We start from the raw sequence: 25,826 nt of genomic DNA on the forward strand, positions 1-25,826 counted from the left end.
ACTCTACGGTCAACTAATCTTTGACAAAGTAGACAAGAATATCCAATGGAAAAAAGACAGACTCTTCAACAAATGGTGTTGGGAAAACTGGACAGCCACATGCAGAAGAATGAAACTGGACCATTTCCTTTCATCATACACAAAAACAGACTCAAAATGGATGAATGACCTCAATGTGAGACAGGAATTCATCAAAATCCTAGAGGAGAACGCAGACAGCAACCTCTTTGACCTCGGCCACAGCAACTTCTTGCTAGACACGTCTCCAAAGGCACAGGAAACAAAGGCAAAAATGAACTATTAGGACTTCATCAAGATAAAAAAAACTTTTGCACAGCAAAGGAAACAGTTGATAAAACCAAAAGACAACTGACAGAATGGGAGAAGGTATCTGCAAATGTCTTATCAGATAAAGCAATAATATCCCAATTCTATAAAGAACTTATCAAACTCAACACCCAAAGAACAAATAATCCAATCAAGAAATGGGCAGAAGACACGAACAGACACTTCTCCAAAGAAGACATCCAAATGGCCAACAGACACATGAAAAAGTGCTCAACATCACTTGGCATCAGGGAAATCCAAATCAAAACCTCAATGAGATACCACCTCACACCAGTCAGAATGGCTAAAATTAACCACTCAGGAAGTGACAAATGTTTACAAGGATGTGAAGAAAGGAGAACCCTCTTACACTGTTGGTGGGAATGCAAGCTGGTGCAGCCACTCTGGAAAACAGTATGGAGGTTCCTCCAAATGTTGAAAATAGAGCTACCCTATGACCCATCAATTGCACTACTAGGTATTTACCCCAAAGATACAAATGTAGAGATCCAAAGTGGCACCTGCACCCCAATGTTTATAGCAGTCTACAATAGCCAAACTATGGAAAGAACCCAGATGTCCATCGACAGATGAATGGATAAAGAAGATGTGGTGTGTGTGTATACACACACACACACACACACACACACACACACACACTAGAATATTACTCAGCCATCAAAAAAATGAAACCTTGCCATTTACAATGACATGGATGAAACTAGAGGGTGTTATGCTAAGTGAGATAAGTCAATCAGAGAAAGACAATTATCGTATGATCTCACTCATATGTGCAATTTAAGAAACAAAACAGAGGATCATAGGGGAAGGGAAGGAAAAATAAAACTATGAAATCAGAGAGGGAGACAAACTGTAAGAGACTCAAACATAGGAAACAAACAGGGTTGCTAGAGGGGAGGTGGGTGGGGGGATGGGGATAACTGGGTGATGGACATTAAGGAGTGCACGTGATGGAATGAGTACTGGGTGTTATATAAGACTGATGAGTCACTGCCCTCTACCTCCAAAACTAATAATACACTATATGTTAATTAATCGAATTTAAATAAAATAAAATTTAAAAATAAACAAGTTCTTAAAATTCATCATCTCAGGACCTCTTTATATTAGTAAAAATTATTGGCATCCCAAAGAACAGTATGGATCTTTGTTTGTGTGGATTATGTCCACTGACATTCTTAGTGATAGAAATAAAAACCAAAATTTAAAAAAATGTTTAAGTGCATATTAGTTGATTAAAAATAATACATCCATTACATATCAACATGTTTTATGAAAAAACAATGGTTTTCCAAAACAAAAATAATTTAATGAGAGAAATGGCACTGTTTTCCATTTTGAAAAATCTCTTCAATGTCAGATTTAAAAGAAGGCAGCTGGATTCTCATATCTGCTTCTGCATTCAATCTGTTTCCATATTGTGATGTCATATGACCTCTGGTCATATCATGACATGATATCATGTCATCAAACTCCTCTCTCCAATTGTAAAAGAATGAGAAAGACAATTATCATAAAAATAGCTATGACCTCAGAGACCCCTAAAAGGGTCTCAGGGAACCCCCATTCATACTTTGAGAATCCTTGTCTGGGATGCTAATAAACTTGACTAACAAAATTAAAAATATCATTTTCAGCAGACACTGTTTAGAACTACATGAATAGGGACAAAGACTCCTCAACCTTAGCACCCTTGACATTCTAGGTCTGATCATTCTTGTTGGAGGCACCATCCTGTGCATGGTTAGCAACACCTCTGGCCTCTACCCACTAAATACCCATAGCAGCCCTACTCAGGTCTAACAATCAAAAATGTTTCCACACATTGCCAAATGTTCCCTGGGGACTGAGATCCACCACTATACTTCTAGAGAAATATTTCTACTGTTATGCCTCAGAGCTCAATATTTGTTAACAACGTCTTGGTCTTCATAGACAGAGGACACAAAAAACTGGAGAGAGAGTGAACAATTTCCGGAGCAAGAAGTGTGCCCAAGCAGCTTTCAGCAGGTTGGAAACAAACAGAGCAGGGTTCAAGAGAAAAAAACTATCGGGGCCATACTTGAACCCGTGTAAAAACAGCCACACAAGTACGGTGTGAGAACATACGCCTCAGCCACAGCTGTGAGTAGTCAATGTGGACAGTACGGCCAGGGTGAGGCCACCACATGTTATGACTGGCAAGCTGAGGACATCTCCAACAGAATTAACAGACAGAGAGTTCACCTAGAACAAGGAAGATGCTAATCCCAATATTCCATATTGACTGGACCACACTAGAGCAATTCAACGCAATTCTGACAGTATCTACCCAGAGGTGGCATCAGATCCCACAGGTTAAGGGCTCAGTCCCATGAGACGGCCTCCCCCACCCCCTGCTTCAGAAGCCAATTGTAAGACCAGGTGTTTACCTGGGTTTCTGACTGGCTATAAATCAGAGGCTCACATGATCCACTCCTTGGGTTCAGTTAATTTGCTAGAGCAGTTCACAGAACTCAGGAAACCTGTTTACTCACTAGATTACTGATTTATTACAACAGATACTCCAAAGGATATAAATCAACAGCCAGATGAAGAGATACACAGGGTAAGGTGCCAAACGAAGGAAGTCTGTTCTCATGGAGTCTGGGATTTGGCACTGTGACATGTGGGAAGCTTTCTGGCTCCCGAACTGGAAGCTCTCCAAAACCCTCTGCTTTTGGGTTCATTATGAAGGCTTCATGACATAGGCATCATTGATTAAATCACTAGCCACTAGCGACTGATTCAACCTCCAGCCTCTCTCTTCAATCCCCAAATCAGGGGGTAGGGCTGAAAGTTTCAATACTCTATTCACTGTAGGTTCCTCTGGCAAAGAGCCCCCATCCTTAAGTACTTTCCAAAAGTCACCTCATTTACATAAGCCCAGTTGTGGTAGAGAAAGCTTTTCAGGAATAGTAAAACTCCCATTTCACCTGAAGCAATTCAGGAACTGAGGACAAGAGACCAAATACAACAAAGATGTCCCCATGGCTCTATGGCTCAGGAAATTCCAAGGGTTCTGGGAACTGGGAGCCAGGAACTATGGACAAAGACCAAATATATATATTACTTGCTATAAACCACAGCACAATGTGACCAGGAAGGCGGGCAATTCCAAAGAAAGTCATGCAACTTACCAAGCATCTGATTCTAAAAACACTATCGTGTGAAAGAGGGATTCATCTTGTCTTTGGCCCAGAGATTAAAGCCAGGGCTAATGGGTTAAGAATATAAGAAGGCGTATGTCAACTAAATATATGGGGGAAAACCCTTCTGAACTAAAGAAGTTATACAACTCTTAGGCAGTAAATTTAGGAGATGAGGAGTTCCATGTCACCAAAGTTTTACAAAGTCTTACAAAGGTAAGACTAGGAGCATTCCAAAAGAGGCTCCAAAACTGCATGCAGGCTGGGCTTGAATAGTTGACCCATGAATCTGTAAATGAGAAAATATCTGCCCCTCCCAAAAGACAGTCTCACTCGCCAAGCTATTTGAGCCAAGTGCCTGACTCCTTAATATAGAAACAAGCCTGTCAAGCTGACCTGTCACCCTTTTCTGCAAGACAGGGTAACCTTTCCCCAACCCCTCATAAGTTCACACTGTACCATGCTGAGACCTGAACTCCCTTATTTCCTGCCACAAGTCGGTCATGATCTGAGTGCTCATTCCGTCCCAGATGCACAGTTAACATGACACGGGTGGCCCTGTTACGGAGTAATCTTGTCTTACCATTCCTTCTATTCTGGTTTTCCCTTTGCAATGGAAGAACATGTCAGATATTAATACACGAAAAGGCTTTGTGAACTGTTACCATTTCATAAATGCACTCATTACAGATAAAGTCATCCTTATTTGGCTCCTGAAATAGTGATCTTATAGTTCTACAGCCATGGATAGAGATGTGTTCGTCAAAGAGCATGATGATTAACCCCCTTGGAGTTTCCTAAGAGCCATAGCACATATAGGCATTTTAACCTTATTTTCCTATATCCTACTATGCAAAAATATGTTAAAAAAAAAAAAACAGGAAAAAAACCATACAGGTACAGTAGTAATACTGAGCCCTGCTCCAAAAGAGACCCAAGAGTCCCACTGTTAAGTAAAGTCTGTGTGTTGGGGAAGGATGGGAGGTGAGGGCAGGGTAGGTGGAAATTTTAGGTAGCTGGTGAAAGCTGGCTAAAACTCTAAAACTGCTGTCAACCTGGGAAGAACAGATGCTAACTAATCCCCTGCAGATCCTGCAATGTATTTTCCATTTTTAGAATTATTATTGGATGAAAATAAGCAGATCACGTGTTGCTCTTTAAATATGTAACCTTTCAAAATAGTCCCTTTTCTACCTAAAAGAGCATTCTTCCGGAAGTCAGTAGGGACACAGAATTCACTAAACCAAAATTCATTTTCATTGTGAAATGGTGGGACACTCCTTCTGTTGATTGCTGTGTAACAAACCTCTCCAAAGCTTTAGAGTCTCAAACCACCACCATTCTATCATGCATAATTTTCTGGCTCAACTGTTTGGGCATGGCATAGCAGGAATGATCAGCCTCAGCCAAGGTCAAATCAAATGGCTGGAGATGGCTGGGACAGTGATCGGGGCCATAGATCTGAAACCTCAGTTTTGGCTCTCCACTGGGTTCCTCAGTTTTGCCCACTAGAGTCTGGGATGACCAAGCTGTGTTTCCAGCTGATGCCTGGAATGAGAAGACTGGAAGAGCAGAGGCTGACTGTGCATCTCTCTTCCTCTCTTCTACCCAGCTCCCCTACACAGGGCTTCCTCACAGCCTGGCATTCTCAGGGTAGCTAGACTTCTCCATGGCGGCCAACTTCTCCCAAAGTAGAACTCCAAAAGGAAGGGGACGGCAGTGGTCAGCCCTTTGAGCTACAGTTAAGAGTAACTTCTGCCACAATCAATGACCAAAGCAACCCCAGGGTCCACCAAGATCTAAGGGAAGGAGACAGATTCTCTTATCTCTGTGGAAGGAATGTAAAAGAATTTGTGGCTACCTTTATGTAATCTGCCACAAAGAGACCCATGTATTTCATTTCTTCATCTGATATCCTTACAACCAGATGATAGTCTGGATACAAGCAAAATAACCATTCCCAAAGTGACACTACCATGCAAACACTCCACAATAAATGTGCTCGAAAGATCATACATACAAATACTTCTCTCACCACTTCTTCAAGTTTTTGTCACCTAAGGACAAGATGGCTCTACAAGGGCTTCATTCATCAGAAAGGAAGGACATGGAAGAATGTTGAGGAGCTCAAACTCAAAAAAGAATCAGACTCATTGTTAAGGTTCTTTAAACTGAAGCCTGATCTCTCCAGCAATTTCCAGTTTCATCCAGTAGATGAGTCAAATTGACAGATATTTTTACATTCTGAGATATAGAACAAGAGTATTTGTTTATTCTGTAATGTAAATTTAAGTATGTGGTAGTTGGCTTTAAGTCAAAAAAGGAAACTATAAATGAACCATAATCTCCCTATCTTAAAAACACTGTTGATGAGGGTACTGACACACAGAATACCAGAAAAATACTGAGTCCCCTCCACCCTCCAAGGTAATCATTGCCAATAGCTTATTTGATTTCTTCTAAGAAAATTTTAAAAGTTGCCTATGCATAGGCCTGTGTGTGCACACACACACATAATTTCTAGGTATGTATTTTTGTTTGTTTTTATATGATTTTTTATTATGTTGTTAATTACCATACATCATTAGTTTTTGATGTAGTGTTCCATGATTCATTGTTTGCGTATAACACCCAGTGCTCCATTCAGTACATGCCCTCTTTAATACCCATCACCAGGCTAACCCATCCCCCCACCCCCCTCCCCTCTAGAACCCTCAGTTTGTTTCTCAGAGTCCACAGTCTCTCATGGTTCATCTCCCCCTCTGATTTCCCCCCCTTCATTTTTTCCCTTCCTACCTTTTTTTTTTAACATATAATGTATTATTTATTTCAGAGTTACAGGTCTGTGATTGATCAGTCTTACACAATTCACAGCGCTCACCGTAGCACATACCCTCCCCAATGTCCATCACCCAGCCACCCCATCCCTCCCACCCCCCCACCACTCCAGCAACCCTCAGTTTGTTTCCTGAGATTAAGAATTCCTCATATCAATGAGATCATAGGATACTTGTCTTTCTCTGATTTACTTATTTTGCTTAGCATAATACCTTCTAGTTCCATCCACATCGTTGCAAATGGCAAGATTTGGGGGGGGTGATGTCTGCATAATATTCCATTGTATACATATACTACATCTTCTTTATCCATTCATCTGTTGTTGGACATCTTGGCTCTTTCCATAGTTTGGCTATTGTGGACATTGCTGCTATAAACATCGGGGTGCATGTACCCCTTCGGATCACTACATTTCTATCTTTCGGGTAAATATCCAGTAGTGCAATTGCTGGGTCATAGGGTAGCTCTATTTTCAACTTTTTGAGGAACCTCCATACTGTTTTCCACAGTGGCTGCACCAGCTTGCATTCCCACCAACAGTGGAGGAAGGTTCCCCTTTCTCTGCATTCTCGCCAACATCTGTCGTTCCCTGACTTGTTAATTTTAGCCATTCTGACGGGTGTGAGGTGGTATCTCATTGAGGTTTTGATTTGGATTTCCCTGATGCCCAGCGATGTTGAGCACTTTTTCATGTGTCTGTTGGCCATTTGGATGTCTTCTTTGGAGAAATGTCTGTTCGTGTCTTCCGCCCATTTCTTGATTGGATCATTTGTTCTTTGGGTGTTGAGTTTGCTAAGTTCTTTATAGATTTTGGATACTAGCCCTTTATCTGATATGTCATTTGCAAATATCTTCTCCCATTCTGTCAGTTGTCTTTTGGTTTTGTTGACTGTTTCCTTTGCTGTGCAAAAGCTTTTTATCTTGATGAAGTCTCAATAGTTCATTTTTGCCCTTCCAAGCCTCAGTTTTTAACTATTCAACTATTAACTGCTTACTATGGAACATACAATGTTTTGGACATTGGAAATAAATAAGCACAAAGGCCCTGAGGGAGAACTGTGCCTGGCATGTTCCAGGAATGCCAAAGAGGCCAGGATGACTGCAGTCATGAGGGTATGAAAGAAAAGGTGGGTCAGTCAGTAGCAGGAGATTTTTTTAATTTAACTCAAAGTGAGACAGTACACACCAGTATTTTAGACATCATTCAGTTTCAGTGTGTTCATTTACTATGCTGTATAAGAAATTACTACAAACTCAAAGCCTAAAAACAACACATTTACTATTTCTGTGTTTTCTGATTCTTAATGTGTATAAGAAAGCTATCTTTTATCTCACAGTTTCCAAGTGTCAGGAGTCCAGGCACATCTTAACATGAAGTTTTGTCTAGTCCCATGACTATAGATCCATTTGTTAGATTTTGAGGAAAAATAGAGGACCTCAGGTCCTCGACTCACAAGACCATAATCAAAGTATCAGCCAGCTAGCATTACAGAGGCCGAACTGGGGATAAACCTGCTTCCCCGAAGCTCATTTGGGTTCTTGGCAGAATTCATTTCCTTGCAGTCATAGGACCGAGGGTTCTGACTTTTTGATGAACATGGGCTGGAGGTCCCCCTAGTTCCCTACCTTGTGGTTCTCTCTGAAGGCAGTTCCCAACACAGCTATCTGCTTCTTCCAGGCCAGCAAGAACCTCTGTCTCCAGTCAGCTCCCATGGAGTCTTCTATAACAAAACCATCATGGGGAAAACATCCCATCCCCTCAGATTCTACTGGTGAGAATCAAGCCACAGGTCCCACAGGCATCCTAGGGCCTAGACCACTGGGCCATCTTAGCGCGTGTCCACCATGCTCAGTACCAGTGCTTATAAGTCTATTTCATTCTTGTTAATGGGCTGCTGAGCATTTCTCCTTATGACCATCCCATAATTTATTTAACCCACTTCCCTGCCACTGGAGGCTGTTTCTGATTTTCTTTTCAGTCTTTCATACAATTTTATTTTCTCCCTTCAACCATAATATGATATCCAAATTTTGTCTTAAACGGAGAGTCTATAAACACAGGCTTATCCAGCCTGCTTATAAGCAAAGCAAATATTGCTTCTTGAAATGGTCCCACCATGAAACCTCTGGTCATCCAACCCAAGTCTCCCCCTTGCCTGGCTTTATTTTCACTATACTGTGTGGCCACTGGACTGAATCTCATTCCAGACTTTAACTTTTCCATAGCTTCCATGATTTTCCTATGATTTTCACACAGAATGTGTCTGACCTTTACTGCATTGCCACCACCTTTGGGACCCTGAGCCTTCTTGTCAGAACTGTCACTCCCAGAAGCTGCTCCCCACTTACTCCCCTTTCCGGGAACCACTTTTTCCCTTGGGCGGCATCTTCAGAACTTGTGGCAGAGCCCTCAACCTGTTTCTGATTTTTGCACTGAGAGGTATGGTAGATCTGCAGTAGCAGTAAATATGTTCTACATTTTTACAAGATCTTGACACTTATCCGTAGAGTACTTTGTTACGGAGAGATGGCTTCAAAGCAGGAGCACATTCTAAGCCTTGCTGGACACTGCAAACCATTACAGGAAGTCTATTCCAGCTCACACACACTCATTTCCTCCTCCCGGAGACTTCCCTCGGCTCTCAGTGGAGCTTTCCAGCTTTCTTCAAATAGGTGTTCTTCATCTCCTCATTTAGACTTACACACCGGTGATTTATCTCTTCTTGATTTAGGCCTACATTCAAGCAATTCATCTTTTCGGAAAACATTGATAATAGGGCCTGCTATCCTACTGTATTTTCTGATGTCTTGCGATATATAGGGAAGCTATCGATTTTGGTAATTACTGTTAATCCTTCATCCCAGTGAATCATTTTAGTGTATGTAAGAACTCTTCAATCTGCTCTCTAGGGCTATCTATGTGTACAATCGCACCCGTAAATAATGCAAACTTTCCCCCTTCCACTTTCCAAACTACCCCGTATTGCTTTCTCACTTTTCTTGTCTAATAGGACAATCGTTAATTAGTAACAGTGAGCTAAGTCACGATTTCAACATTCTAAGCCACTTCAATAATTAAAGAGAATACTAACTTAAGGATTAAAATACACATTTTAGATCATTTTAAGTATCCATAATTTCTGCTTTGCTAAAATATTTCCCTAGGAATTATGTAGATTTTGTCACATGCTTTTACCATCTGCTGTAAGATTTTCTCCTTTGACTTAATAATATGATATATTATATTGATGTATTTCCTAATATTGAGCCACCCTTGTATCTCAGAGATGAAGTCAACTTAGATTGAAATATTACACAGTTAAAGTACTGCTATTATTTGCTGATGTATTATTTAAGGCCTCTGCACAATATGCTTAAGTAAAATTGATCTACAACTTTATCTCTGACAGGCTTCAGCATTGGTGCCCTACCAGCGTCATAAAAAGAATTTGAAACTCTCCTCTATTATGGTGTGGACCAGTTAAAACATTAACAGATTAAATGGTTTCTTCCAAGTTTAAAATGTACCTGTGAAAATATCTGTGCCTGGTACTTGTTGGGAGGATGGCAGCTCTTTTAAATTTTCTGTTTATTATTTCACTAATTTTATTCTGATTTTCAAAATTCTGTGCATTGTGTATCTACGGTTATTTCCACATTTGTTTTTATTTATATATGTGAGCCTTCTCTCCCACCCGTTCTTCTTGACTAGCTTAGCCAAGAAAATCTGTTTTATTTTATGCTCCCCACTCCACCAAAAATGCAAGAGGTTTTATAAAAAAACTTTTTCTTTCCTAATTAATAATTTCATCTTTTATATTTCTTAATTTCTTCAAATTTGGGGGGAGGTGGGTGGAAGCATAACTTATTTCATTCTTTCTGGCTTGGTTATACATTTCCCTCAGAACATAATTTCTGCATGATTCTTCAGGTTTTGATATTCTCGTGTTCACAATATTTTTCTAGGTATTCTCCAACTTTTTATTTCTATTTTAATCCATGAATCATGAAAGTTTTTAAATTTCCAGATGACCAGGGACTTTTTTTTTTTTTTTTTTTTGCTTCTAATTTCCAGATTTAGAGGATTACAGATCAGGAAAAAAATGGTCTGTGTTACTTCTGCCTTTTGAAATTTGGGATTTTTCTTTGTGGCCAAAAATAGATACTGAAAACCTACAAACACTGCTTTATTTTCTCCTACAGAGCTGCTGTGGGAAAATATGAGGCAACCAGATTTTTCCTCCTAGTGGATTTTCTATTTTTCCTCAAACTCTAACAAATGGATCACAGTTTGTCCCTGTATGGTTAATTCTGAAGAACTTAAAAGTAAGAATTGAGGTTTCCTGAAATTCAGTGAATGTTTTGATCAGATTATGGTCTCACTTTGATTCAGAAAAAAGTTCTCATCTGTTTTATCAATCAAAATTATTTGTGTTCCATGCATTTTGTTCTATACTGCCGTGGTGACTTTTAAACGGGTCATTTTTGCCTTCCATGTCTGCTTCTTTGACTTCTTTTACCTGTCTCTCTCCTTCCACTGACCATGTTTTATCAATAAGGGTAATTTAATTATTAATTCTATTCCTTTGGTATATTTTAATTTGTTCATTTGTTTTAAAATACCATACATGTGTCAATCTGTTTTCTGAGCTCCACAATTACCTTTAAAAAAAAAATCAACAGGGGCGGAGCAAGATGGCGGAGGAGTAGGAGACCTAGATTTCGTCTGGTCTCAGGAATTCAGCTGAATAGGGATCAAACCATTCTGAACACCTACGAACTCAACAGGAGATCAAAGAGGACAGTAGCAACAACTATCTGAACAGAAAAGCGACCACTTACTGGAAGGTAGGACGTGCGGAGAAGTGAATCCGAGGCGATATTTGGGAGGATAGACGGCGGGGGAGGGGCCTCCGTCGGCCGCTGCTGGCAAGTGCTAGAGCCGCGGAGCACAAAATCGGACCTTTTAGAAGTCGGCTCCGCTGAGGGACGTCGCTCCAGTGGCTAAGCGGGGGTGGAACCCTCGCGGGACAGTGGGGTCTCAGGACCCTTGGGGTCACAGAAAGACCGGGGGAGCCTGAGTGCGCCAGAGCTCCCAGATATCGGAGCGGGGAAGCCGGCTGCAGAGACGGAGCTGAGGCGCGGGCTCTCAGCTTGGGGTGGCCATAAACTGTGATCCGCGGCCCAGTTGGGCCACTGCTCCTGCAGCAGGGACCCAACAAGTGGCAAATCCGGGGAGACTCCCCTTCCTTCCCCGGGGAGGAGTGGTGCTGGAATGCACCGCAGGGATCTGCTGGGTTTGGAGACTCCACACGGGGTCGGGTGCCAGAAATACAAACGCTCGGTCACAGGCTGGGTGAGCACGGAGAGCGGCCGGAGACCAGGGAGACGGGAGTGTCTGCTTTTCTCTGGGGGCGCACTGAGGAGCGGGGCCCCGAGTTCTCAGCTCCTCCGGGTGGAGATTGGAAGGCCACCATTTTTGCCCTGGTCCTCCAAGGCTGTACGGAGAGCTTGCAGGGAACAAAAGCTCCTGAGATCAAACCCGAGCAGCTTGCTTAGCCCGGACCGACAAGGGCGGGGCAATTCAGCCTCCGGCAAAGACATTTGGAAACCACGGCAACAGGCCCCTCCCCCAGAAGATCAGCAAGAACAGCCAGCAAGCCAAGATCAAGTATACCGATCAAGGAGAACGGGAGAACTTCAGCGCTAGGGGAATACTGCACATAGAATTCATGACTTTTTTTTTACCATGATTCATTAGTTCATCAAAGTTAATTTTTGTTAACTGTTTTTTTTTTCTTTTTCTTTTTCCCTTTTTCAACCAACATCTTATCAATCTCTTTTTAAAAAAAAAAAAATTTTTTTTATTTTTCATTTTTAGAGTCATATTTTATCCCTTCATAGTAGTTACCCTTATTTTTGGCATATATATATAAGTTGTTCTCTCTTTAAAATTTTGAGATAGTTTCTTCTAACAGATAAAAATATACCCTAAATCACTAGTGTATGGTTCTGTTCTAGTCTCCTGCCTGATCACATTCTCTCCCTTTTTTCTTTTTTTTTTTTAAATCTTCTTTCTTTTTTCAAACAACTTCTTATCTTATCAAGTCCTTTTATAAAATCTTTTATAATTTTATCTTTACAGTCATCTCCTATCCCTTCATTGTATCAACCCTTATTTTGTACATATATGTCTTTCTTCCTTTAAAATTTTAGGAGGCACTTTTTTCTAACAGACCAAAATACGCCCAAAATCTAGTGTGTGGCACTGATCTATGCACTAGCCTGATCATATTTGATCACATTCTGCTTTTTTTCTATTGTTCTGTTTTTGTTTTTATCTTTTTTTTTCTTTTTTTTTTCTCTATTTCTTTTTTCTTTCTTTCCCTTTCTTTTCCCCTGGTTTCAGGTCTTTTCTGATTTATATACAGTATATTTGCTGGGGACGCTGTAAACCTGTTAGCATTTTGTTCTCTCATTCATCTATTCTCCTCTGGACAAAATGACAAGACGAAAACAATCACCTCAGCAAAAAGAACAAGAGGTAGTACCGTCAGCCAGGGACCTACTTAATACAGACATTAGTATGATGTCGGACCTAGAGTTCAGAATCATGACTTTAAAGATACTAGCTGGGCTTGAAAAAAGCGTGGAAGTTACTAGAGAAACCCTTTCTGGAGAAATAAAAGAACTAAAATCTAACCAAGTCGAAATCAAAAAGGCTATTGATGAGGTGCAATCAAAAATGGGGGCACTAACTGCTAGGATAAATGAGGCAGAAGAGAGAATCAGTGATATAGAAGACCAAATGATGGAAAATAAAGAGGCTGAGAAAAAGAGGGAGAAACAACTACAGGATCACGAGGGCAGAATTCGAGAGATAAGTGATACGATAAGACGAAACAACATTAGAATAATTGGGATCCCAGAAGAAGAAGAAAGAGAGAGAGGGGCAGAAGGTATATTGGAGCAAATAATAGCAGAGAACTTCCCTAATGTGAGGAAGGAAACAGGCATCAAAATCCAGGAGGCACAGAGAACCCCTCTCAAAATCAATAAAAATAGGTCAACACCCCGACATCTAATAGTAAAACTTACGAGTCTCAGAGACAAAGAGAAAATCCTGAAAGCAGCTCGGGAGAAGAGATATGTAACCTACAATGGTAAAAATATTAGATTGGCAACAGACCTATCCACAGAGACCTGGCAGGCCAGAAAGGACTGGCAAGATATCTTCAGAGCACTAAATGAGAAAAATATGCAGCCAAGAATACTATATCCAGCTAGGCTGTCACTGAAAATAGAAGGAGAGATAAAAAGCTTCCAGAACAAACAAAAACTAAAGGAATTTGCAAACACGAAACCAGCCCTCCAAGAAATACTGAAAGGGGTCCTCTAAGCAAAGAGAGAGCCTAAAAGCAGCAAAGATCAGAAAGGAACACAGACAACATACAGTAACAGTCACCTTACAGGCAATACAATGGCACTAAATTCATACCTTTCAATAGTTACCCTGAATGTAAATGGGCTCAATGCCCCAATCAAAAGACACAGGCTATCAGACTGGATTAAAAAACAAGACCCATCCATATGCTGTCTGCAAGAGACTCATTTTAGACCCAAAGACACCCCCAGATTGAAAGTGAGGGGGTGGAAAACCATTTACCATGCTAATGGACACCAAAAGAAAGCTGGGGTGGCAATCCTTATATCAGACAAATTAGATTTTAAAACAAAGACTGTAATAAGAGATGAGGAAGGACACTATATCCTACTTAAAGGGTCTATCCAACAAGAAGATCTAACAATTGTAAATATCTATGCCCCGAACATGGGAGCAGCCAATTATATAAGGCAATTAATAACAAAAGCAAAGAAACACACTGACAACAATACAATAATAGTGGGGGACTTTAACACCCCCCTGACTGAAATGGACAGATCATCTAAGCAAAAGATCAACAAGGAAATAAAGACTTTAAATGACACACTGGACCAAATGGACTTCACAGACATATTCAGAACATTCCATCCCAAAGCAACGGAATACACATTCTTCTCTAGTGCCCATGGAACATTCTCCAGAATTCATCACATCCTAGGTCACAAATCAGGTCTCAACCAGTACCAAAAGATTGGGATCATTCCCTGAATGTTTTCAGACCACAATGCTTTGAAACTAGAACTCAATCACAAGAGGAAAGTCGGAAAGAACTCAAATACATGGAAGCTAAAGAGCATCCTACTAAAGAATGAATGGGTCAACCAAGAAATTAAAGAAGAATTAAAAAAATTCATGGAAACCAATGAAAATGAAAACACAACTGTCCAAAATCTTTGGGATACAGCAAAGGCAGTCCTGAGAGGAAAGTATATAGCAATACAAGCCTTTCTCAAGAAACAAGAAAGGTCTCAAATACACAACCTAACCCTACACCTAAAGGAGCTGGAGAAAGAACAGCAAATAAAGCCTAAACCCAGCAGGAGAAGAGAAATAATAAAGATCAGAGCAGAAATCAATGAAATAGAAACCAAAAGAACAGTAGAACAGATCAACGAAACTAGGAGCTGGTTCTTTGAAAGAATTAACAAGATTGATAAACCCCTGGCCAGACTTATCAAAAAGAAAAGAGAAATGACCCAAATCAACAAAATCATGAATGAAAGAGGAGAGATCACAACCAACACCAAAGAAATACAAACAATTCTAAGAACATATTCTGAGCAACTCTATGCCAGCAAATTAGATAACCTGGAAGAAATGGGTGCATTCCTAGAGATGTATCAACTACCAAAACTGAACCAGGAAGAAATAGAAAACCTGAACAGACCTATAACCACTAAGGAAATTGAAGCAGTCATCAAAAATCTCCCAAGAAACAAAAGCCCAGGGCCAGATGGCTTCCCAGGGGAATTCTATCAGACATTTAAAGAAGAATTAATACCTATTCTCCTGAAACTGTTCCAAAAAATAGAAATGGAAGGAAAACTTCCAAATTCATTTTATGAGGCCACCATACCTTGATCCCAAAACCAGACAAAGATCCCATCAAAAAGGAGAATTACAGACCAATATCCTTGATGAACATGGATGCAAAAATTCTCACCAAAATACTAGCCAATAGGATCCAACAGTACATTAACAGGATTATTCACCACGACCAAGTGGGATTTATCCCTGGGCTGCAAGGCTGGTTCAACATCCGCAAATCAATCAACGTGATACAATACATTAACAAAAGAAAGAACAAGAATCATAGGATCCTCTCAATAGATGCAGAAAAAGCATTTGACAAAGTACAGCAGCCTTTCTTGATCAAAACTCTTCAGAGTATAGGGATAGAGGGTACATACCTCAATATCATAAAAGCCATCTATGAAAAACCTACAGCGAATATCATTCTCAATGGGGAAAAGCTGAGAGCTTTTCTCCTAAGGTCAGGAACGCGGCAGGGATGTCCACTCTCACCACTGCTGTTCAACATAGTATTAGAAGTCCTAGCCACAGCAATCAGACAACAAAAAGAAATCAAAGGCATCCAAATCGGCAAAGAGGAAGTCAAACTCTCACTCTTTGCAGATGATATGATACTTTATGTGGAAAACCCAAAAGACTCCACCCCAAAACTGCTAGAACTCATACAGGAATTTAGTCAAGTAGCAGGCTATAAAATCAATGCACAGAAATCAGTGGCATTCCTATACACCAACAACAAGACAGAAGAGAGACAAATCAAGGAGTCGATCCCATTCACAATTGCACCCAAAACCATAAGATACCTAGGAATAAATTTAACCAAAGAGGCAAAGGATCTGTACTCAGAAAACTATAAAATACTCATGAAAGAAATTGAAGAAGACACAAAGAAATGGAAAAACGTTCCATGCTCATGGATTGGGAGAACCAACATTGTGAAGATGTCAATGCTACCTAGAGCAATCTACACATTCAATGCAATCCCCATCAAAATACCATCCACTTTTTTCAAAGAAATGGAACAAATAATCCTAAAATTTCTATGGAACCAGAAGAGACCCCGAATAGCCAGAGGAATCTTGAAAAAGAAAAGCAAAGCTGGCGGCATCACAATTCCGGACTTCCAGCTCTATTACAAAGCTGTCATCATCAAGACAGTATGATACTGGCACAAAAACAGACACATAGATCAATGGAACAGAATAGAGAGCCCAGAAATGGACCCTCAACTCTATGGTCAACTTATCTTTGACAAAGCAGGAAACAATGTCCAGTGGAAAAAAGACAGTCTCTTCAACAAATGGTGTTGGGAAAATTGGACAGCCACATGCAGAAGAATGAAACTGGACCATTTCCTTACACCACACACAAAAATAGACTCCAAATGGTTGAAAGATCTGAACGTGAGACAGGAGTCCATCCAAATCCTAAAGGAGAACACAGGTAGCAACCTCTTCAACCTCAGCCACAGCAACTTCTTCCTAGAAACATCGCCAAAGGCACGGGAAGCCAGGGCAAAAATGAACTATTGGGATTTCATCAAGATAAAAAGCTTTTGCACAGCAAAAGAAACAGTTCACAAAACCAAAAGAGAACCGACAGAATGGGAGAAAATATTTGCAAATGACAGATCAGATAAAGGGCTAGTATCCAAAATCTATAAAGAACTTATCAAACTCAACACCCAAAGAACAAATGATCCAATCAAGAAATGGGCAGAAGACATGAACAGACATTTTTCCAAAGAAGACATCCAAATGGCCAACAGGCACATGAAAAAGTGCTCAACATCACTCGGCATCAGGGAAATCCAAATCAAAACCTCAATGAGATACCACCTCACACCCGTCAGAATGGCTAAAATTAACAAGTCAGGGAACGACAGATGTTGGCGGGGATGTGGAGAAAGGGGAACCCTCCTACACTGTTGGTGGGAATGCAAGCTGGTACAACCCCTCTGGAAAACAGTATGGAGGGTCCTCAAACAGTTGAAATTAGAGCTACCATTCGATCCAGCAATTGCACTACTGGGTATTTACCCCAAAGATACAAATGTAGGGACCCGAAGGGGTACGTGCACCCCAATGTTTATAGCAGCAATGTCCACAATAGCCAAACTGTGGAAAGAGCCAAGATGTCCATCGACAGATGAATGGATAAAGAAGATGTGGTATATATACACAATGGAATATTATGCAGCCATCAAAGGGAATGAGATCTTGCCCTTTGCAACGACGTGGATGGAACTGGAGGGTGTTATGCTGAGTGACATAAGTCAATCAGAGAAAGACATGTATCATATGACCTCACTGATATGAGGAATTCTTAATCTCAGGAACAAACTGAGGGTTGCTGGAGTGGTGGGGGGTGGGAGGGATGGGGTGGGAACCAGGAGAGATGATGGACTCTGAAAAACAAACTGAGGGTTCTAGAGGGGAGGAGGGTAGGGGGATGGGTTAGCCTGGTGATGGGTATTAAAGAGGGCACATTCTGCATGGAGCACTGGGTGTAATGAACAAACAATGAATCATGGAACACTACACCAAAACAAATTAGGTAATATATGGTGATTAACATAACAATAAAAAAATTAAAAAAAAATCAACAAACCATAAGAGACTCTTAATCTCAGGAAACAAACTGAGGGTTGCTGGAGTGGTGGGGGGTGGGAGGGATGGGGTCGCTGGGGGATAGTTATTGGGGAGGGTATGTACTATGGTGAGAGCTGTGAATTGTGTAAGACTGATGAATCACAGACCCATACCCCTGAAACACATAATACATTATATGTTAATTAATAAATAAATAAATAAATAAAGTGGGTAGGCTGTGAAAGAGAAATATCAAAAAAAAAATCTTCCTTAATCATCTTATTTTTTCAACTCCCATTTCATTAACTATTTAATTCTTCTACAGAGACAAATTTTAATAAATTCATTTCTTTTCTTCCTTAGGTCAGTATTTCTTCCAAAACAGATTCTTCCGCTACAGTTTACATTTTCTCCCCTCCTGCTGCAATACATTCATACAGACTCCACGCTGGATGTTTTTGGTTGGTTGATTTCAATTCTACTTGTGTTCTAAATGGGCAGCTTTGTCAACACTTTATTCACACCACAACACCAGGGGTGACACGTCCTTGAATCTCTTCCCATGTTGCAGGGGTCTATTTTCTTCTTCCACACACTACAGCTTTGCCTGCCCGGTGTTCTGTAGCTAGAGAATGGTGTGTTCGTCTGCTTGGGCTGCCACAACAGAACCCCACAGACGGGGCGGCTCGAACAACAAAAACCTATTTTCTCACAGTTCTGGAGACTGGGGATCCAAGATCAAGGTGCCAGCAGGGTCTGCTGCTCCCAAAGCCTCTCTCTTGGGCTTGTAGGTGGCTGCCTTCCTGCTGTGCCCTCACATGGCCTTTCCTCTGTGCATGCACATCCCTGGTGTCTTTTTCCCCTTCTTATAAGGACAGCAGTCCTGTTGGATGGGGGCCACATCCTTATGACCTCGTTTAATCCTAATTCCCTTTTTTAAAGACTGCCCCCATCTCCAAAGCGCCCCTCCACTGGGGTCTAGGGCTTCAACATTTTGAGAGGACAGAACCAGTCCGCAACCAGTGGGGATGGGGAAGACAAGGATACAGCCAGGACTGCACGCAACCTGGTCTTTCACCTCATCTCTGGTTTTGCCAAAATGCCTGTGTCTGTATTTAGTCCCCCTGCCTGAGCTGCCCACAATTCCAGCAGTGTCCCTGGCCCTTCAGCCCCTGCCAGGAGTCTCTGTCTTCAGTGGCCGGTTTATCACCACTTCCTATCATTCTCCAGGCACAAGATGGACCAGGTAAGAGACGTGACTTCTAGACGCTCACACCACAAGCTATCAGGGTGGGAAATGGCATTCCTCTCTCTACTCTTGGGGTTCATTTTACCCATCTTCTTCTCTTACAGAAGCTTTTTTTTTTTTTAATTTAGTTTTGATTCTGCGTTTTCTTTCTGACTTTGCTTTTTGCTGGAGCTCACCACCCGTGGGATGTTTCTAAGAGTCCGTGATATATCACACCCCACCTATTCTCCTTGCCCTGGTGGGAAAGCAGGGTGGTCAGGAGGAGCATCTACCTTTGGGCAAGCTGCAAGTCTCACCCAAGGCTGACCAAACCATCTTATACTCCTCCCTCCAAAAAGGGATTTTGAGGATTACATATGCATCTGTCGGGTATCACATCTGTGGAAGGTTGAGTTAGGAGTAAAACAGATATGGTCCATGCCAATTTTTTAAAATGTTATTTGCTAGTCTCTAGCCTTTTCCTCCATTTGACTGACACCAAGGTGTTATTCTTTATTTTTGGTTTATATTGTAAGATTTTGAGATCTGAGTTTGCTATCTTAAAGCATGTGTTTGAGGTATCTGTTTTAGATAAGAAATGGACAATAATACTACTGATGAAGACATAAGTAAAAGGTAACACATACCATCACATGTGGAAACCTGTAACTTGATAAACTTCTCTAGTTCCCTCACTCCCACGTTGTGTCAATGGGCCACATGTTTTTATTAAGTTATTTCAGTATCACCCAAGTTTATTTCACCAAAGCAGGGATTCCTAACTGAGGTTTCTTACAGACTTTGGTATTACTGTATACCCTCAAAAATCGTCTGTAAATGGTATATATGCATTTGTATTTTTTCTTTTTAGAAAATGAGATTGTTATCTTTCATCAAATTCTCAAAGAAGTATGAAACATAAAAACTGGTTAGGAACCACTGACCTACAGTAATGAGCAGGAAAGCTGCCAAGAATGGAAAATAATGGAGAATTAGGAACCATTTACAAGAGTTTGGATTCATCCAAATAATAAAGTCAAGTGAAAGAGTTTTCTTTTAAGCTACATGGAATTTGGACAAAGCCCACAGGACTTCCAAAAAAGTTCAACCACAGGTTGTTTGTGACCCTGGGCATTGCAGGTAACCCAGTTCTACAGAAACTGTGGGAAAAAAATCATTCCGAGGACCCTTCCACATCAGTCCATCAGTAAGTACAGTTTACTCTGAGCTTATTAGCACATTAAGCACAAATGATCTAATTCCTTCATTAAATTTTGAAAATGATGACTAATCCTCTTAGTGGTCATGTCCCGCATTTCATCTAAACAGAAATGACATTCTAGAGAAATCAAGGGTTTAAAGGCTTTCCTGGAGAAAGAATGTCTCCACTTCCACTTAGTGCTGAGTTAGGGAAAGAGAAACAATTACCGTAAAAAAGGGCATGGCCTATAAGTAGATTCTACTCTCAATATACAAAGCAAGCAAAGTTGATTCAGCAACAAATTAAAGAGAACAGGAGGCAGATACTGAGAATCCTATACTCAAGATTATGATCCAGATTTCGTGTGAGTTTCTGATGTACACTGTTTCTTTATGTGAATATATACAGCACTGCTATCATTTACAAAGGATTATAAATCTTCCTCAAAACCTATTAGTCCAACCACTTTAGAGGTTTGGTTTGGCACAATCTACAGTCTGCAGCCCATATGCACTTTTGGTAATTAAGAATAAGTAATAATGGTGACAAACAACACACCAGCTGTGCAATGATTAATAAGAACTGTCTTGTGCACACAACCAGGCGCTGGCATGTGTGGCTCAAGCAACTATATAAAGCTCATGACTTTATGAAATCAAATATAGAGATTTCCTTTCTTACTCCTACACATTCCAACAGAGACACACGTAAGCACTTTTGCACAATTTAAACTTGGAGCTATCCATGTAGTAATACTGACTGAAACACTGCATCACTGAAGCTTAAAAAGAAAAAAATATGGTCTTGTTTTTCTTGGGACAGTAGAAAGACCACAAAGAATTTTCTAACTGTGTGGCTTAACTGCCTGAAATCCTTTTTGGAACCAGGCCGACTGTCAATGAATAAAACAAGCTGTGTGACCTTGGGAAAGTTAATTTCAACTCTCCAAGCTTCCGTTTCTTGCATTAGTCTGTAAACTGCAGAGAAAACAAAACTACCTAAAAGAAAACAAACAAACATACATACAACTAATACTACCTACCCTCTCAGGGTTGGCTAGTTGACTCATGGGTCGTATGAATGAGAGCTGGCCAGCGCCTGGAACATCAGGTGCTCAAGAAGGCCTTACTGCCGGCCTTCCGCCCTACGCAGACTAAATGCTTAGGAAAAGGAATTTTGAATTTTATAATTATGTCCACTAGATCTCCTGCAGACCTAGCTCACTGCTGTGAATGGAATGGGTAAATACCTTCTGAAGAAACAACTGAGTTGATTCACAAAGGAATGCCTAGTACAGTAAGTCTTCAAAGTATAGAAATGATCTTAACATGGCTTTGGACAAAGAAAGCTACTGGCTTCTTGTAGGTCCAAACTCCAAACACACAATCCTCGGGCCAGGTTACTAGCTCTCCACCACTATGTCAGAGCTTGTTACACACTGGACTTCCAGAAAGCAGATCTGCTTTTTTTTTTTCCCTTAATCTTTTGTGCCTGTTCATGTAGTACAAGGCATGAAGGAGCGGCTTAATAGATGTTTGGTGAATGAATTGGAAAGTGCGTAAAAGAAATGATGCCAACATCAAATATCAGATCATTTAACTTCTATCATGAATAATTTGAGATATATATACAAGGAAAAAATAATATAAGAAATTCCTATGTGCACATCCCCTAACTACAACAATCATTAACTGATGGCCAGCTTAATTCATCGATATCCCTAGATTATTTTGAGGCAGATTCCAGACTTAGTACAAATGTTTAAGAAGCTTTAATTAGATTTTACTTAAAGTAAATTCTAGACTAGTCTAGTAGACTCTAGAATTCTAGACACTTGTATCTCTACAGTAACAAGAAACACACAATACTACGTAAAGAACAATAGAAGTCATCGCTATCTAGTCAAGAGAGAAACTGTGATACAAACAAAAGGAAGGGGCGCCTGGGTGGCTCAGATGGTTAAGCATCTGCCTTCGGCTCAGGTCATGATTCCGGGATCCTGGGATCGAGTCCCGCATCGGGCTCCCTGCTCCTTGGGAGCCTGCTTCTCCCTCTGCCTCTCTCTCTCTCTCTCATGAATGCATAAATAAAATCTTAAAAAAAAAAAAAAAGGAAATCAAACCCTTCCCCTAACTCACTACCGGTTAGAAAGTACTGGTAGTAAAAAATAAAAAAAAGAGAGAGAGAGAGACAATAATTCTACAAATATCTGCATGAGGAAAAATAATGACTTGGGAGAAGGAACACAGTGCTAATATTGGATGACAAGCTCATCTAACAAATCCTCATATAAGGCTATAGGTTTTTTTTAACTTTTTTTACCTTTTAAATAAAAAAGATTTTTTAGAGAAAAATCCAGAAGATTAAATAGCGGAGGGTGCAGATCTGAGGAGGCTCAGCATCAGCCAGACACTACAAAGCTCAGGCCAAGATGAAGAGGGGGGTTTTGACCAGATGCCAAGGAGGGAAGGCAAGACAGACATGGCAGCACCTTGATCTTTGAGAAAATGTGGGGCCTCCAACGACAGCACTCAATAGAGCTGAAGGGTGAGAACAGAAATAAAGCTGACAAAACTGATTCCTGCCCTTTGGGGTCATACGCAAGGAGAAATCAACCAACCGGAAAGTTAAGACAAGGAGGGCTTTTAAGGGACTTTTCATCCTGTGCCAAATTAGTCCAGCGACATAAGGCTGCATGGCTTGAAATTTACTTGACCTGCACTGACCACATTTGTGTCAATTCTCAAGCTCCTCAATAAAGTTAATCCTGTACTTCCTAATAGGGCTGCCAACATACACTTCCCCAACAGCATGGAGAAGACACTTCCAAAGCACAAGAGAAAAGGCTCTAAATCCCAAAGACGGAGAACAACCTTGCAGGAGAGATAGTAACTCACGGTCACCCCTGCCCTCAAGCTCCTCACCCCAGCAGTTAGAAGATGCCCAGTATGTAGAAGAAAATAAACACAGCAGGCCTAAGATGGGCATCCTTAGAAAGGCCTGCTTGCAAAGTTGGCCCCTGGTTGGTGTCTGGGAACCAGGCTGGTAAACAGGTCTTTGAACTGATGGAAAACATTCCCTTTAAAGTTAGGATGGCCCATCACGCCTAAACTGTTTGTACATAAATGTGTATATGTGGAGGTTATTGTGAAAACACCTGCTTTCCGTCTGGGAGTCTGGAATTCTGGTATTTGGTGGGCAAAGGATGCCTATGGGACTACCTTCCAATAGGCACTGGTCTCCAGTGGGCTTTCCTGAACGGAAGTATCAAACACATGTTGCTGTATTTTCAGGGCTGAGGGAAGAGTCGGCCTTGTGTGACCTCTCCTGGGAGGAAAGAGCATAAGCAAACAACATGTGGATTCCTCCAGATTCCACCCGGTTGTCTTCTTCTCTGTGTGTCCTTACTACATTGCTGCGATGACTCTAGCTGTGAGGACAACTTTACCCCCTTCCAGCACATCCCCAAACATGGGGGTGGTCTTGAGGACCCCAGACAGAGCCAGGAAAGCAGGTACTACACTTGCTGGGAAGACCTCTATTTGGAGGATACTACGTAGTGGCCGGCTTCATCAGGTAGACATTTTATCTACTCTGACTTTTAGCTACGGTGGAAATTGGAGAATTTCTGGAAGCCTAGCAGAAATAGAACTGCCATGCCCCACTGTGCATGAGCTGAAACTGTCAACCCTTAATTTAGCCATTTTCCAGCTACCATTCATTAGTCAAAACGCTTAGTTAGGTAAGACACTGGTGTTTGCCATGCTAAAGATGCAGGAGCTAAAATACTAACACATGGTCAGCTCTCGGTTATCACTAAGTGCAGCAGTCGTGTTTCCCATCAGTTTTAATTTCAGGGCAATTCAGAGGAGTTCAAATGAGACAACAAGGTTGCACTGTGAAAACCTGGTGAGGACAGAGGTGCCTTCTTCAGTCTGCCCCGAAGTCAGTTTCCTTCTGCTTCCCACTCAGGCAGAAGTCTGAATATCAGCACATCTCAAAATAATGGAAAATGGCTGCCTTTCATTATTTAAGGACAATGCCTTTCAGCATGGGCTCATTCTTTCCATGGCCAAACTGAGCCATCAGTATTTTAATAAAGGGTTTCCTTGGTGGCTGTCCTGGGTAAGGAACAGAAACAACGAAGTGTCACTGACAAAATAAAGCGTAAGTCTGATATGAGTGACATCTTTATCTGTCCCCCTCCCAGCTTCTGAGCAGAAACATGGAATAAGTCAACAGCAAAAGACAAGAAAGGCTAAGCCTGAAGACATGTTCCAGACCCTAACTTCTCATGGATATATATGGCAGCTCTTGGTTTCCCCATGGTTCTAGGTTCCTAATCTCAAATTCCTAAAACTGCACCTACATTTCTTCTGTGTATATATAACACTGTTTTCTGGGAACAGGACCCAAAGCTTTCATTAAATTTTCAAACTGGGTCCTAATGTAATAAAACTTCAAAACTATTGCTCTAGACAGAGGAAGAGTACGTCAGATGGAAGAGTATACATTAAAATGCTACATGACCGAGTGGCAGACCAGAGGCCCACCCCGCCAGGAGATGTGTAAGAATGCAGTGGGAGATGAAATGGGTACATCAGGTTGGAGACCAACAGCTGGGAACAACGTTACCCAGAGAAATAAAGAAATTATGTTAGCGTTAAGAGAAAAGTCACTTCTGTTTTAAATACTGGTCTGAGAAAACTAAAGAAGAAAGTTAAGGAAGTTCTAGTTAAAATCATGGGAATAAAGCAACAGGTTCAGATTTGGGTGACCTCAAAATGCCAGTTTCCACCTAAAACTCTGTTGACCGGACCCACTTGATCTGTTTCCATAAGGACCGGGCCTAAGTAGCAGCCAGCCTCAAGGACATGCTGGAGCTACCTGATGGCACCAAAATATAAACTGAGTTAAATCAAAGTCAATGAATAAATCATGTATCTGTAAATTTATCAAATCGCAGGTACAGTGCGTTGTGAATTTTCTCACAGGGTCCAAAGATGATTTCGTTGCAACCAAAATAGTACTAAACTGACAGAAATAAAAAGGGATTCATTAAAAGGAATCAGCAGGAAGTAGGAAGAACTAGAACTCAAGAGTAACCTGAGGCCATCGAGAGCCGGCCAACAATTCTCCATTTCTCACCTCTGCACCCTCTTCTAATGAGAGTCCCCATCCTTCCCAATGGTCTGCCTTCTCCGCTGGGCACCTGACCCACCACCAGGGTTCCTTCAGCCTCAAGCCCAGGGGCAATCTTAGAGTAACTGGCTGAGTTTCTCCCTCTCCCAATTCCAAATCTCTAGGGGAGAGAACCTGACTCAACCCAGGCTCCAGTGAGACTCCTCTTGAGCGTCTAGCCAGCTCCCACCAGCAGACCTAGATTCGAGTGGCACCATGTCTTATAAACCTACGGGAGGGATGAGTTCCACAGTAAACAGTTCTCAGAGGCACGGGGCTGTCTGCCAGGACCTAT

At 41.2% G+C, this 25,826-nt stretch overlaps 1 protein-coding gene and 1 pseudogene across 2 annotated transcripts in view; both read right to left on the reverse strand.

Moving 5' to 3' along the window:
* ARHGAP10 (Rho GTPase activating protein 10) overlaps window positions 1-25,826 on the reverse strand; it is a 340,748-nt gene that overhangs the window by 89,433 nt on the left and 225,489 nt on the right. The gene's annotated exons all lie outside the window — the stretch shown is intronic.
* Window positions 8,347-8,740, reverse strand: LOC148164858 (peptidyl-prolyl cis-trans isomerase NIMA-interacting 4 pseudogene; annotated as a pseudogene).

Source organism: Eumetopias jubatus, unplaced genomic scaffold (genome assembly GCF_037043125.1).
Source record: "Eumetopias jubatus isolate StellerSeaLion01/CBP00866 unplaced genomic scaffold, mEumJub1_p1.0 scaffold_2, whole genome shotgun sequence".
Classification (NCBI taxonomy): domain Eukaryota; kingdom Metazoa; phylum Chordata; class Mammalia; order Carnivora; family Otariidae; genus Eumetopias; species Eumetopias jubatus.